Source organism: Eleutherodactylus coqui, unplaced genomic scaffold (assembly GCF_035609145.1).
Source record: "Eleutherodactylus coqui strain aEleCoq1 unplaced genomic scaffold, aEleCoq1.hap1 HAP1_SCAFFOLD_611, whole genome shotgun sequence".
NCBI classification, from domain to species: Eukaryota; Metazoa; Chordata; class Amphibia; order Anura; family Eleutherodactylidae; genus Eleutherodactylus; species Eleutherodactylus coqui.
In genome coordinates this window covers 36,277-48,739 of record NW_027101917.1, presented here as the reverse complement: position 1 = coordinate 48,739, position 12,463 = coordinate 36,277, and positions in this window count along the sequence as shown.

Here is a 12,463-nt window from a genome sequence, read left to right as displayed (position 1 = left end):
TTAGCCTGCAGCAGCTGGTGGGGTGCTGTGGGTGCCAAAATGCAGGTAGCCTGTAGCAGCCATTGGGGTGCTGTGGGTGCCAAAAGGCAGGTAGCCTGCAGCAGCCGGTGGGTTGCCGCGGGTGCCAAAAGGCAGGTAGCCTGCAGCGGTGGGGTGCTGCGGATGCCAAATGGCAGGTAGCATGCAGCAGCCGGTGGGGTGCTGCGGGTGCAAAAGGCAGGTAGCCTTCAGCAGCTGTGGAGTGCTGTGGGTGCCAAAAAGCAGGTAGCCTGCAGCAGCTGGTGGGGTGCTGTGGTTGCCAAATGGCAGGTAGCCTGCCGCAGCCAGTGAGGTGCTGCGGGTGACAAAACGCAGGTCGAATCCAGCAACCGGTGGGATGCTGCGGGTGCCAAAAGACAGGTAACCTGCAGCAGCCAGTTGGGGGCTGCGGGTGCCAAAAAGCAGGGAGCCTGCAGCAACCGGTGGGTTGCTGCGGGTGCCAAAAGGCAGGTAGCCTGCAGCAGCCGGTGGAGTACTGCGGGTGCCAAAAGGCAGGTAGCCTGTAGCAGCCGGTGGGGTGCTGCGGGTGCCAAAAGGCAGGTAGCCTGCAGCAGCCGGTGGGGTGCTGCGGGTGCCAAAAGGAAGGTAGCCTGCAGTAGCCGGTGGGGTGCTGCGGGTGGCAAAAGGCAGGTAGCCTGCAGCTGTTGGTGTAGTGCTGCTGGCGCCAAAAGACAGGTAGCCTGCAGCAGCCGGTGGGGTGCTGGACGTGCCAAAAGGCAGGTAGGCTGCCGCAGCCAGTGGAGTGCTGCGGGTTCCAAAAGGCAGGTAGGCTGCAGCAGCCGGTGGGGTGCTGCGGGTGCAAAAAGGAAGGTAGCCTGCAGTAGCCGGTGGGGTGTTGCGGTTGCCAAAAGGCAGGTAGCCTGCAGCAGCCGGCGGGGTGCTGCGGTAGCCATAAAGCAGGTCGCCTGCAGCAGCTGGTGGGGTGCTGCTGGTGCCAAAAGGCAGGTCGTCTGCAGCTGGGTTGCTGCAGGTGCCAAAAAGCAGGTAGCCTGCAGCAGCCAGTGGGGTACTGCGGGTGCAAAAAGGCAGGTAGCCTGCAGCAGCCGGTGGGGTGCAGCGGGTGCCAAAAGGCAGGTAGCCTGCAGCTGTGGGTGCCAAAAGGCAGGTAGCCTGCAGCAGCCGGTGGGGTGCTCGATGTGCCAAAAGACAGGTAGCCTGCAGCAGCCGGTGGGGTGCTGGACGTGCCAAAGGGCAGGTAGCCTGCAGCATCCGGTGGGGTGCTGCACGTGCCAAAATGCAGGTAGCCTGCAGCCAGGGTGCTGAAAGGGGGGCCAAAAAGCAGGGAGCCTGCAGCAGCCGGTGGGTGCTGCGGGTGCCAAAAGGCCGGTAGCCTGCAGCCAGGGTGCTGAAAGGGGGCCAAAAAGCAGGGAGCCTGAAGCAGCCGGTGGGTTGCTGCGGGTGCCAAAAGGCAGGTACCCTGCAGCAGCAAGTGGAGTGCTGCGGGTGCCAAAAGGCAGTTAGGCCTGCAGCAGCCAAAGGGGTGCTGCAGGTAACAAAACGCAGGTAGCCTCCAGCAGCTGGTGGGATGCTGTAAGTGCCAAAAGGCAGGTAGTCTGCAGCAACCGGTGGGGTGCAGGATATGCCAAAAGGCAGGTAGCCTGCAGCATCCTTGGGATGCTGCGGGTGCCTAAAGGGCAGGTAGCCTGCAGCGGGGTGCTGCGGGTGCCATGCAGGTAGTCTGCAGCAGCTGGGGTGCTGTGGTTGCCAAAAAGCAGGTAGCCTGCCGCAGCCAGTGGGGTGCTGCGGGTGCCAAAAGGCAGGTAGCCTGCAGCCGGGGTGCTGCGAATGCCAAAAAGCAGGGAGTCTGCAGCAGCCGGTGGGGTGCTGCGGGTGGCAAAAGGCAGGTAGCCTGCAGCAGCCGGTGGGGTGCTGCGGGTGGCAAAAGGCCAGGTAGTCTATAGCCGGGGTGCTGCGGGTGCCAAAAGGCAGGTAGCCTGCAGCCGGGGTGCTGTGGCTGCCAAAAGGCAGGTAGCCTGCAGCATCCGGTGGGGTGCTGCGGGTGCCAAAAGGCAGTTAGCCTGCAGCATCCGGTGGGGTGCTGCAGGTGCCAAAAAGCAGGTAGCCTGCAGCAGCTGGTGGGGTGCTGCCGGTGGCAAAAGGCAGGTAGCCTGCAGCAGCCGGTGGGGTGCTGCGGGTGCCTAAAGGCAGGTAGCCTGCAGCAGCCGGAGGGGTGCAGCGGGTGCCACAAGGCAGGTAGCCTGCAGCAGATGGTGGGGTGCTGCGGGTGCGAAAAAGCAGGGAGCCTGCAGCTGGGGTGCTGCGGGTGCCAAAAGGCAGGTAGCCTGCAGCAGCCGGTGGGGTGCTGCGGGTGACAAAAGGCAGGTAGCCTGCAGCAGCCGGTGGGGTGCTGCAGGTGCCAGAAGGCAGGTAGCCTGCAGCAGCCGGTGGGGTGTTGCGGGTGCCAAAAGGCAGGTAGCCTGTAGCAGCTGGTGGGGTGCTGCGTATGCCAAAAGGCAGGTAACCTCCAGCAGCCGGTGGGATTCTGTGGGTGCCAAAAGACAGGTAACCTCCAGCAGCCAGTGGGGTGCTGCGGGTGCCAAAAGGCAGGTAGCCTGCAGCTGTGGGTGCCAAAAGGCAGGTAGCCTGCAGCAGCCGGTGGGGTGCTCGATGTGCCAAAAGACAGGTAGCCTGCAGCAGCCGGTGGGGTGCTGGACGTGCCAAAGGGCAGGTAGCCTGCAGCATCCGGTGGGGTGCTGCACGTGCCAAAATGCAGGTAGCCTGCAGCCAGGGTGCTGAAAGGGGGGCCAAAAAGCAGGGAGCCTGCAGCAGCCGGTGGGGTGCTGCGGGTGCCAAAAGGCCGGTAGCCTGCAGCCAGGGTGCTGAGAGGGGGGCCAAAAAGCAGGGAGCCTGCAGCAGCCGGTGGGTTGCTGCGGGTGCCAAAAGGCAGGTAGCCTGCAGCAGCCAGTGGAGTGCTGCGGGTGCCAAAAGGCAGTTAGCCTGCAGCAGCCAAAGGGGTGCTGCAGGTAACAAAACGCAGGTAGCCTCCAGCAGCTGGTGGGATGCTGTAAGTGCCAAAAGGCAGGTAGTCTGCAGCAACCGGTGGGGTGCAGGATATGCCAAAAGGCAGGTAGCCTGCAGCATCCTTGGGATGCTGCGGGTGCCAAAGGGCAGGTAGCCTGCAGCGGGGGTGCTGCGGGTGCCAATGCAGGTAGTCTGCAGCAGCTGGGGTGCTGTGGTTGCCAAAAAGCAGGTAGCCTGCCGCAGCCAGTGGGGTGCTGCGGGTGCCAAAAGGCAGGTAGCCTGCAGCCGGGGTGCTGCGAATGCCAAAAAGCAGGGAGTCTGCAGCAGCCGGTGGGGTGCTGCGGGTGGCAAAAGGCAGGTAGCCTGCAGCAGGCGGTGGGGTGCTGCGGGTGGCAAAAGGCAGGTAGTCTATAGCCGGGGTGCTGCGGGTGCCAAAAGGCAGGTAGCCTGCAGCCGGGGTGCTGTGGCTGCCAAAAGGCAGGTAGCCTGCAGCATCCGGTGGGGTGCTGCGGGTGCCAAAGGCAGTTAGCCTGCAGCATCCGGTGGGGTGCTGCAGGTGCCAAAAAGCAGGTAGCCTGCAGCAGCTGGTGGGGTGCTGCCGGTGGCAAAAGGCAGGTAGCCTGCAGCAGCCGGTGGGGTGCTGCGGGTGCCTAAAGGCAGGTAGCCTGCAGCAGCCGGTGGGGTGCAGCGGGTGCCACAAGGCAGGTAGCCTGCAGCAGATGGTGGGGTGCTGCGCGTGCGAAAAAGCAGGAGCCTGCAGCTGGGGTGCTGCGGGTGCCAAAAGGCAGGTAGCCTGCAGCAGCCGGTGGGGTGCTGCGGGTGCCAAAAGGCAGGTAGCCTGCAGCAGCCGGTGGGGTGCTGCAGGTGCCAGAAGGCAGGTAGCCTGCAGCAGCCGGTGGGGTGTTGCGGGTGCCAAAAGGCAGGTAGCCTGTAGCAGCTGGTGGGGTGCTGCGTATGCCAAAAGGCAGGTAACCTCCAGCAGCCGGTGGGATTCTGTGGGTGCCAAAAGACAGGTAACCTCCAGCAGCCAGTGGGGTGCTGCGGGTGCCAAAAGGCAGGTAGCCTGCAGCCAGGGTGCTGAAAGGGGGGCCAAAAGCAGGGAGCCTGCAGCAGCCGGTGGGTTGCTGCGGGTGCCAAAAGGCAGGTAGCCTGCAGCAAGCAGTGGAGTGCTGCGGGTGCCAAAAGGCAGTTAGCCTGCAGCAGCCAAAGGGTGCAGCAGGTAACAAAACGCAGGTAGCCTCCAGCAGCCGGTGGATGCTGTAAGTGCCAAAAGGCAGGTAGTCTGCAGCAACTGGTGGGGTGCAGGATATGCCAAAAGGCAGGTAGCCTGCAGCATCCTTGGGATGCTGCGGGTGCCAAAGGGCAGGTAGCCTGCAGCGGGGGTGCTGCGGGTGCCAATGCAGATAGTCTGCAGCAGCTGGGGTGCTGTGGTTGCCAAAAGCAGGTAGCCTGCCGCAGCCAGTGGGGTGCTGCGGGTGCCAAAAGGCAGGTAGCCTGCAGCCGGGGTGCTGCGAATGCCAAAAAGCAGGGAGTCTGCAGCAGCCGGTGGGTGCTGCGGGTGGCAAAAGGCAGGTAGCCTGCAGCAGCCGGTGGGGTGCTGCGGGTGGCAAAAGGCAGGTAGTGTATAGCCAGGGTGCTGCGGGTGCCTAAAGGCAGGTAGGCTGCAGCAGCCGGAGGGGTGCTGCAGGTGACAAAAGGCAGGTAGCCTGCAGCAGCCGGTGGGGTGCTGCGTGTGGCAAAAGGCAGGTAGCCTGCAGCAGCCGGTGAGGTGCTGCGTGTGCCAAAAGGCAGGTAGCCTGCAGCAGCCGGTGGGGTGCTGCCAGTGCCAAAAGTAGGTAGTCTGTAGCAGCCGGTGGGGTGCTGGATGTGCCAAAAGGCAGGTAGCCTGCAGCCGGGGTGCTGCGGGTGCCACTCTCAGATAGTCTGCAGCAGCCGGTGGGGTGCTGGAGGTGCCAAAAGGCAGGTAGCCTGCAGCAGCCGGTGGGATGCTGCGGGTGCAAAAACGCAGGTAGCCTGCAGCAGCCGGTGGAGTGCTGCAGGTGCCAAAAGGCAGTTAGCCTGCAGCATCCGGTGGGGTGCTGCAGGTGCCAAAAAGCAGGTAGCCTGCAGCAGCTGGTGGGGTGCTGCCGGTGGCAAAAGGCTGGTAGCCTGCAGCAGCCGGTGGGGTGCTGCGGGTGCCTAAAGGCAGGTAGCCTGCAGCAGCCGGTGGGGTGCAGCGGGTGCCACAAGGCAGGTAGCCTGCAGCAGATGGTGGGGTGCTGCGGGTGCGAAAAAAGCAGGGAGCCTGCAGCTGGGGTGCTGCGGGTGCCAAAAGGCAGGTAGCCTGCAGCAGCCGGTGGGGTGCTGCGGGTGACAAAAGGCAGGTAGCCTGCAGCAGCCGGTGGGGTGCTGCAGGTGCCAGAAGGCAGGTAGCCTGCAGCAGCCGGTGGGGTGTTGCGGGTGCCAAAAGGCAGGTAGCCTGTAGTAGCTGGTGGGGTGCTGCGTATGCCAAAAGGCAGGTAACCTCCAGCAGCCGGTGGATTCTGTGGGTGCCAAAAGACAGGTTACCCTCCAGCAGCCAGTGGGGTGCTGCGGGTGCCAAAAGGCAGGTAGCCTGCAGCCAGGGTGCTGAAAGGGGGGCCAAAAGCAGGGAGCCTGCAGCAGCCGATGGGTTGCTGCGGGTGCCAAAAGGCAGGTAGCCTGCAGCAGCCAGTGGAGTGCTGCGGGTGCCAAAAGGCAGTTAGCCTGCAGCAGCCAAAGGGGTGCTGCAGGTAACAAAACGCAGGTAGCCTCCAGCAGCCGGTGGGATGCTGTAAGTGCCAAAAGGCAGGTAGTCTGCAGTAACCGGTGGGGGGTGCAGGATATGCCAAAAGGCAGGTAGCCTGCAGCATCCTTGGGGATGCTGCGGGTGCCAAAGGGCAGGTAGCCTGCAGCCGAGAGTGCTGCGAATGCCAGAAAAAGCAGGAGTCTGCAGCAGGCCGGTGGGGTGCTTGCGGGTGGCAAAAGGCAGGTAGCCTGCAGCAGCCCGGTGGGGTGCTGCCGGTGGCAAAAGGCAGGTAGTCTATAGCCGGGGTGCTGCGGGTGCCAAAAGGCAGGTAGGCTGCAGCAGCCGGAGGGGTGCTGCAGGTGGCAAAAGGCAGGTAGCCTGCAGCAGCCGGTGGGGTGCTGCGGGTGGCAAAAGGCAGGTAGCCTGCAGCAGCCGGTGAGGTGCTGCGTGTGCTAAAAGGCAGGTAGCCTGCAGCAGCCGGTGGGGTGCTGCCAGTGCCAAAAGTAGGTAGTCTGTAGCAGCCGGTGGGGTGCTGGATGTGCAAAAGGCAGGTAGCCTGCAGCCGGGGTGCTGCGGGTGCCACTGCAGGTAGTCTGCAGCAGCCGGTGGGGTGCTGGAGGTGCCAAAAGGCAGGTAGCCTGCAGCAGCCGGTGGATGCTGCGGGTGCAAAAACGCAGGTAGCCTGCAGCAGCCGGTGGAGTGCTGCAGGTGCCAAAAGGCAGTTAGCCTGCAGCATCCGGTGGGGGTGCTGCAGGTGCCAAAAAGCAGGTAGCCTGCAGCAGCCGGTGGGGTGCTGCGGGTGCCTAAAGGCAGGTAGCCTGCAGCAGCCGGTGGGGTGCAGCGGGTGCCACAAGGCAGGTAGCCTGCAGCAGATGGTGGGTGCTGCGGGTGCGAAAAAGCAGGGAGCCTGCAGCTGGGGTGCTGCGGGTGCCAAAAGGCAGGTAGTCTGCAGCAGCCGGTGGGGTGCTGCGGGTGACAAAAGGCAGGTAGTCTGCAGCAGCCGGTGGGGTGCTGCGGGTGACAAAAGGCTGTTAGCCTGCAGCAGCCGGTGGGGTGCTGCAGGTGCCAGAAGGCAGGTAGCCTGCAGCAGCCGGTGGGGTGTTGCGGGTGCCAAAAGGCAGGTAGCCTGTAGCAGCCGGTGGGGTGCTGCGTATGCCAAAAGGCAGGTAACCTCCCAGCAGCCGGTGGGATTCTGTGGGTGCCAAAAGACAGGTAACCTCCAGCAGCCAGTGGGGTGCTGCAGGTGCCAAAAGGCAGGTAGCCTGCAGCCAGGGTGCTGAAAGGGGGGCCAAAAAGCAGGGAGCCTGCAGCAGCCGGTGGGTTGCTGCGGGTGCCAAAAGGCAGGTAGCCTGCAGCAGCCAGTGGAGTGCTGCGGGTGCCAAAAGGCAGTTAGCCTGCAGCAGCCGAAGGGGTGCTGCAGGTAACAAAACGCAGGTAGCCTCCAGCAGCCGGTGGGATGCTGTAAGTGCCAAAAGGCAGGTAGTCTGCAGCAACCGGTGGGGTGCTGGATATGCCAAAAGGCAGGTAGCCTGCAGCATCCTTGGGATGCTGCGGGTGCCAAAGGGCAGGTAGCCTGCAGCCGGGGTGCTGCGGGTGCCACTGCAGATAGTCTGCAGCAGCCGGTGGGGTGCTGGAGGTGCAAAAACGCAGGTAGCCTGCAGCAGCCGGTGGAGTGCTGTGGGTGCCAAAAGGCAGTTAGCCTGCAGCATCCGGTGGGGTGCTGCAGGTGCCAAAAAGCAGGTAGCCTGCAGCAGCTGGTGGGGTGCTGCCGGTGGCAAAAGGCAGGTAGCCTGCAGCAGCCGGTGGGGTGCTGCGGGTGCCTAAAGGCAGGTAGCCTGCAGCAGCCGGTGGGGTGCAGCGGGTGCCACAAGGCAGGTAGCCTGCAGCAGATGGTGGGGTGCTGCGGGTGCGAAAAAGCAGGGAGCCTGCAGCTGGGGCGCTGCGGGTGACAAAAGGCAGGTAGCCTGCAGCAGCCGGTGGGGTGCTGCGGGTGACAAAAGGCAGGTAGCCTGCAGCAGCCGGTGGGGTGCTGCAGGTGCCAGAAGGCAGGTAGCCTGCAGCAGCCGGTGGGGTGTTGCGGGTGCCAAAAGGCAGGTAGCCTGTAGCAGCTGGTGGGGTGCTGCGTATGCCAAAAGGCAGGTAACCTCCAGCAGCCGGTGGGATTCTGTGGGTGGTAAAAGACAGGTAGCCTGCAGCCAGGGTGCTGAAAGGGGGGCCAAAAAGCAGGGAGCCTGCAGCAGGCGGTGGGTTGCTGCGGGTGCCAAAAGGCAGGTAGCCTGCAGCAGCCAGTGGAGTGCTGCGGGTGCCAAAAGGCAGTTAGCCTGCAGCAGCCAAAGGGGTGCTGCAGGTAACAAAACGCAGGTAGCCTCCAGCAGCCGGTGGGATGCTGTAAGTGCCAAAAGGCAGGTAGTCTGCAGCAACCGGTGGGGTGCAGGATATGCCAAAAGGCAGGTAGCCTGCAGCATCCTTGGGATGCTGCGGGTGCCAAAGGGCAGGTAGCCTGCAGCGGGGGTGCTGCGGGTGCCAATGCAGGTAGTCTGCAGCAGCTGGGGTGCTGTGGTTGCCAAAAAGCAGGTAGCCTGCAGCCGGGGTGCTGCGAATGCCAAAAAGCAGGGAGTCTGCAGCAGCCGGTGGGGTGCTGCGGGTGGCAAAAGGCAGGTAGCCTGCAGCAGCCGGTGGGGTGCTGCGGGTGGCAAAAGGCAGGTAGTGTATAGCCGGGGTGCTGCGGGTGGCAAAAGGCAGGTAGGCTGCAGCAGCCGGAGGGGTGCTGCAGGTGGCAAAAGGCAGGTAGCCTGCAGCAGCCGGTGGGGTGCTGCAGGTGGCAAAAGGCAGGTAGCCTGCAGCAGCCGGTGGGGTGCTGCGGGTGGCAAAAGGGCAGGTAGCCTGCAACAGCCGGTGAGGTGCTGCGTGTGCCAAAAGGCAGGTAGCCTGCAGCAGCCGGTGGGGTGCTGCCAGTGCCAAAAGTAGGTAGTCTGTAGCAGCCGGTGGGGTGCTGGATGTGCCAAAAGGCAGGTAGCCTGCAGCCGGGGTGCTGCGGGTGCCACTGCAGGTAGTCTGCAGCAGCCGGTGGGGTGCTGGAGGTGCCAAAAGGCAGGTAGCCTGCAGCAGCCGGTGGGATGCTGCGGGTGCAAAAACGCAGGTAGCATGCAGCAGCCGGTGGAGTGCTGCGGGTGCCAAAAGGCAGTTAGCCTGCAGCATCCGGTGGGGTGCTGCAGGTGCCAAAAAGCAGGTAGCCTGCAGCAGCTGGTGGGGTGCTGCCGGTGGCAAAAGGCAGGTAGCCTGCAGCAGGCGGTGGGGTGCTGCGGGTGCCTAAAGGCAGGTAGCCTGCAGCAGCCGGTGGGGTGGAGCGGGTGCCACAAGGCAGGTAGCCTGCAGCAGATGGTGGGGTGCTGCGGGTGCGAAAAAGCAGGGAGCCTGCAGCTGGGGTGCTGCGGGTGCCAAAAGGCAGGTAGCCTGCAGCAGCCGGTGGGGGTGCTGCGGGTGACAAAAGGCAGTTAGCCTGCAGCAGCCGGTGGGGTGCTGCAGGTGCCAGAAGGCAGGTAGCCTGCAGCAGCCGGTGGGGTGTTGCGGGTGCCAAAAGGCAGGTAGCCTGTAGCAGCCGGTGGGGTGCTGCGTATGCCAAAAGGGCAGGTAACCTCCAGCAGCCGGTGGGATTCTGTGGGTGCCAAAAGACAGGTAACCTCCAGCAGCCAGTGGGGTGCTGCGGGTGCCAAAAGGCAGGTAGCCTGCAGCCAGGGTGCTGAAAGGGGGGCCAAAAAGCAGGGAGCCTGCAGCAGCCAGTGGAGTGCTGCGGGTGCCAAAAGGCAGGTAGCCTGCAGCCAGGGTGCTGAAAGGGGGGGCCAAAAGGCAGTTAGCCTGCAGCAGCCGAAGGGGTGCTGCAGGTAACAAAACGCAGGTAGCCTCCAGCAGCCGGTGGGATGCTGTAAGTGCCAAAAGGCAGGTAGTCTGCAGCAACCGGTGGGGTGCTGGATATGCCAAAAGGCAGGTAGCCTGCAGCATCCTTGGGATGCTGCGGGTGCCAAAGGGCAGGTAGCTTGCAGCGGGGGTGCTGCGGGTGCCAATGCAGGTAGTCTGCAGCAGCTGGGGTGCTGTGGTTGCCCAAAAAGCAGGTAGCCTGCCGCAGCCAGTGGGGTGCTGCGGGTGCCAAAAGGCAGGTAGCCTGCAGCCGGGGTGCTGCGAATACCAAAAAGCAGGGAGTCTGCAGCAGTAGGAGGGGTGCTGCGGGTGGCAAAAGGCAGGTAGCCTGCAGCAGCCGGTGGGGGTGCTGCGGGTGGCAAAAGGCAGGTAGTCTTTAGCCCGGGTGCTGCGGGTGCCAAAAGGCAGGTAGGCTGCAGCAGCCGGAGGGGTGCTGCAGGTGGCAAAAGGCAGGTAGCCTGCAGCAGCCGGTGGGGTGCTGCGGGTGGCAAAAGGCAGGTAGCCTGCAGCAGCCGGTGAGGTGCTGCGTGTGCCAAAAGGCAGGTAGCCTGCAGCAGCCGGTGGGGTGCTGCCAGTGCCAAAAGTAGGTAGTCTGTAGCAGCTGGTGGGGTGCTGGATGTGCCAAAAGGCAGGTAGCCTGCAGACGGGGTGCTGCAGGTGCCACTGCAGGTAGTCTGCAGCAGCCGGTGGGGTGCTGGAGGTGCCAAAAGGCAGGTAGCCTGCAGCAGTCGGTGGGATGCTGCGGGTGCAAAAACGCAGGTAGCCTGCAGCAGCCGGTGGAGTGCTGCGGGGTGCCAGAAGGCAGGTAGCCTGCAGCAGCCGGTGGGGTGTTGCGGGTGCCAAAAGGCAGGTAGCCTGTAGCAGCCGGTGGGGTGCTGCGTATGCCAAAAGGCAGGTAACCTCCAGCAGCCGGTGGGATTCTGTGGGTGCCAAAAGACAGGTAACCTCCAGCAGCCAGTGGGGTGCTGCGGGTGCCAAAAGGCAGGTAGCCTGCAGCCAGGGTGCTGAAAGGGGGGCCAAAAAGCAGGGAGCCTGCAGCAGCCGGTGGGTTGCTGCGGGTGCCAAAAGGCAGGTAGCCTGCAGCAGCCAGTGGAGTGCTGCGGGTGCCAAAAGGCAGTTAGCCTGCAGCAGCCGAAGGGGTGCTGCAGGTAACAAAACGCAGGTAGCCTCCAGCAGCCGGTGGGATGCTGTAAGTGCCAAAAGGCAGGTAGTCTGCAGCAACCGGTGGGGTGCTGGATATGCCAAAGGGCAGGTAGCCTGCAGCGGGGGTGCTGCGGGTGCCAATGCAGGTAGTCTGCAGCAGCTGGGGTGCTGTTGTTGCCAAAAAGCAGGTAGCCTGCCGCAGCCAGTGGGGTGCTGCGGGTGCCAAAAGGCAGGTAGCCTGCAGCCGGGGTGCTGCGAATGCCAAAAAGCAGGTAGGCTGCAGCAGCCGGAGGGGTGCTGCAGGTGGCAAAAGGCAGGTAGCCTGCAGCAGCCGGTGGGGTGCTGCGGGTGGCAAAAGGCAGGTAGCCTGCAGCAGCCGGTGAGGTGCTGCGTGTGCCAAAAGGCAGGTAGCCTGCAGCAGCCGGTGGGGTGCTGCCAGTGCCAAAAGTAGGTAGTCTGTAGCAGCTGGTGGGGTGCTGGATGTGCCAAAAGGCAGGTAGCCTGCAGACGGGGTGCTGCAGGTGCCACTGCAGGTAGTCTGCAGCAGCCGGTGGGGTGCTGGAGGTGCCAAAAGGCAGGTAGCCTGCAGCAGTCGGTGGGATGCTGCGGGTGCAAAAACGCAGGTAGCCTGCAGCAGCCGGTGGAGTGCTGCGGGTGCCAGAAGGCAGGTAGCCTGCAGCAGCCGGTGGGGTGTTGCGGGTGCCAAAAGGCAGGTAGCCTGTAGCAGCCGGTGGGGTGCTGCGTAAGCCAAAAGGCAGGTAACCTCCAGCAGCCGGTGGGATTCTGTGGGTGCCAAAAGACAGGTAACCTCCAGCAGCCAGTGGGGTGCTGCGGGTGCCAAAAGGCAGGTAGCCTGCAGCCAGGGTGCTGAAAGGGGGGCCAAAAAGCAGGGAGCCTGCAGCAGCCGGTGGGTTGCTGCGGGTGCCAAAAGGCAGGTAGCCTGCAGCAGCCAGTGGAGTGCTGCGGGTGCCAAAAGGCAGTTAGCCTGCAGCAGCCGAAGGGGTGCTGCAGGTAACAAAACGCAGGTAGCCTCCAGCAGCCGGTGGGATGCTGTAAGTGCCAAAAGGCAGGTAGTCTGCAGCAACCGGTGGGGTGCTGGATATGCCAAAGGGCAGGTAGCCTGCAGCGGGGGTGCTGCGGGTGCCAATGCAGGTAGTCTGCAGCAGCTGGGGTGCTGTTGTTGCCAAAAAGCAGGTAGCCTGCCGCAGCCAGTGGGGTGCTGCGGGTGCCAAAAGGCAGGTAGCCTGCAGCCGGGGTGCTGCGAATGCCAAAAAGCAGGTAGGCTGCAGCAGCCGGAGGGGTGCTGCAGGTGGCAAAAGGCAGGTAGCCTGCAGCAGCCGGTGGGGTGCTGCGGGTGGCAAAAGGCAGGTAACCTGCAGCAGCCGGTGAGGTGCTGCGTGTGCCAAAAGGCAGGTAGCCTGCAGCAGCCGGTGGGGTGCTGCCAGTGCCAAAAGTAGGTAGTCTGTAGCAGCCGATAGGGTGCTGGAGGTGCCAAAAGGCAGGTAGTCTGCAGCAGCCGGTGGGGTGCTGGAGGTGCGAAAAGGCAGGTAGCCTGCAGCAGCCGGTGGGGTGCTGGAGGTGCCAAAAGGCAGGTAGCCTGCAGCAGCCGGTGGGATTCTGTGGGTGCCAAAAGACAGGTAACCTCCAGCAGCCAGTGGG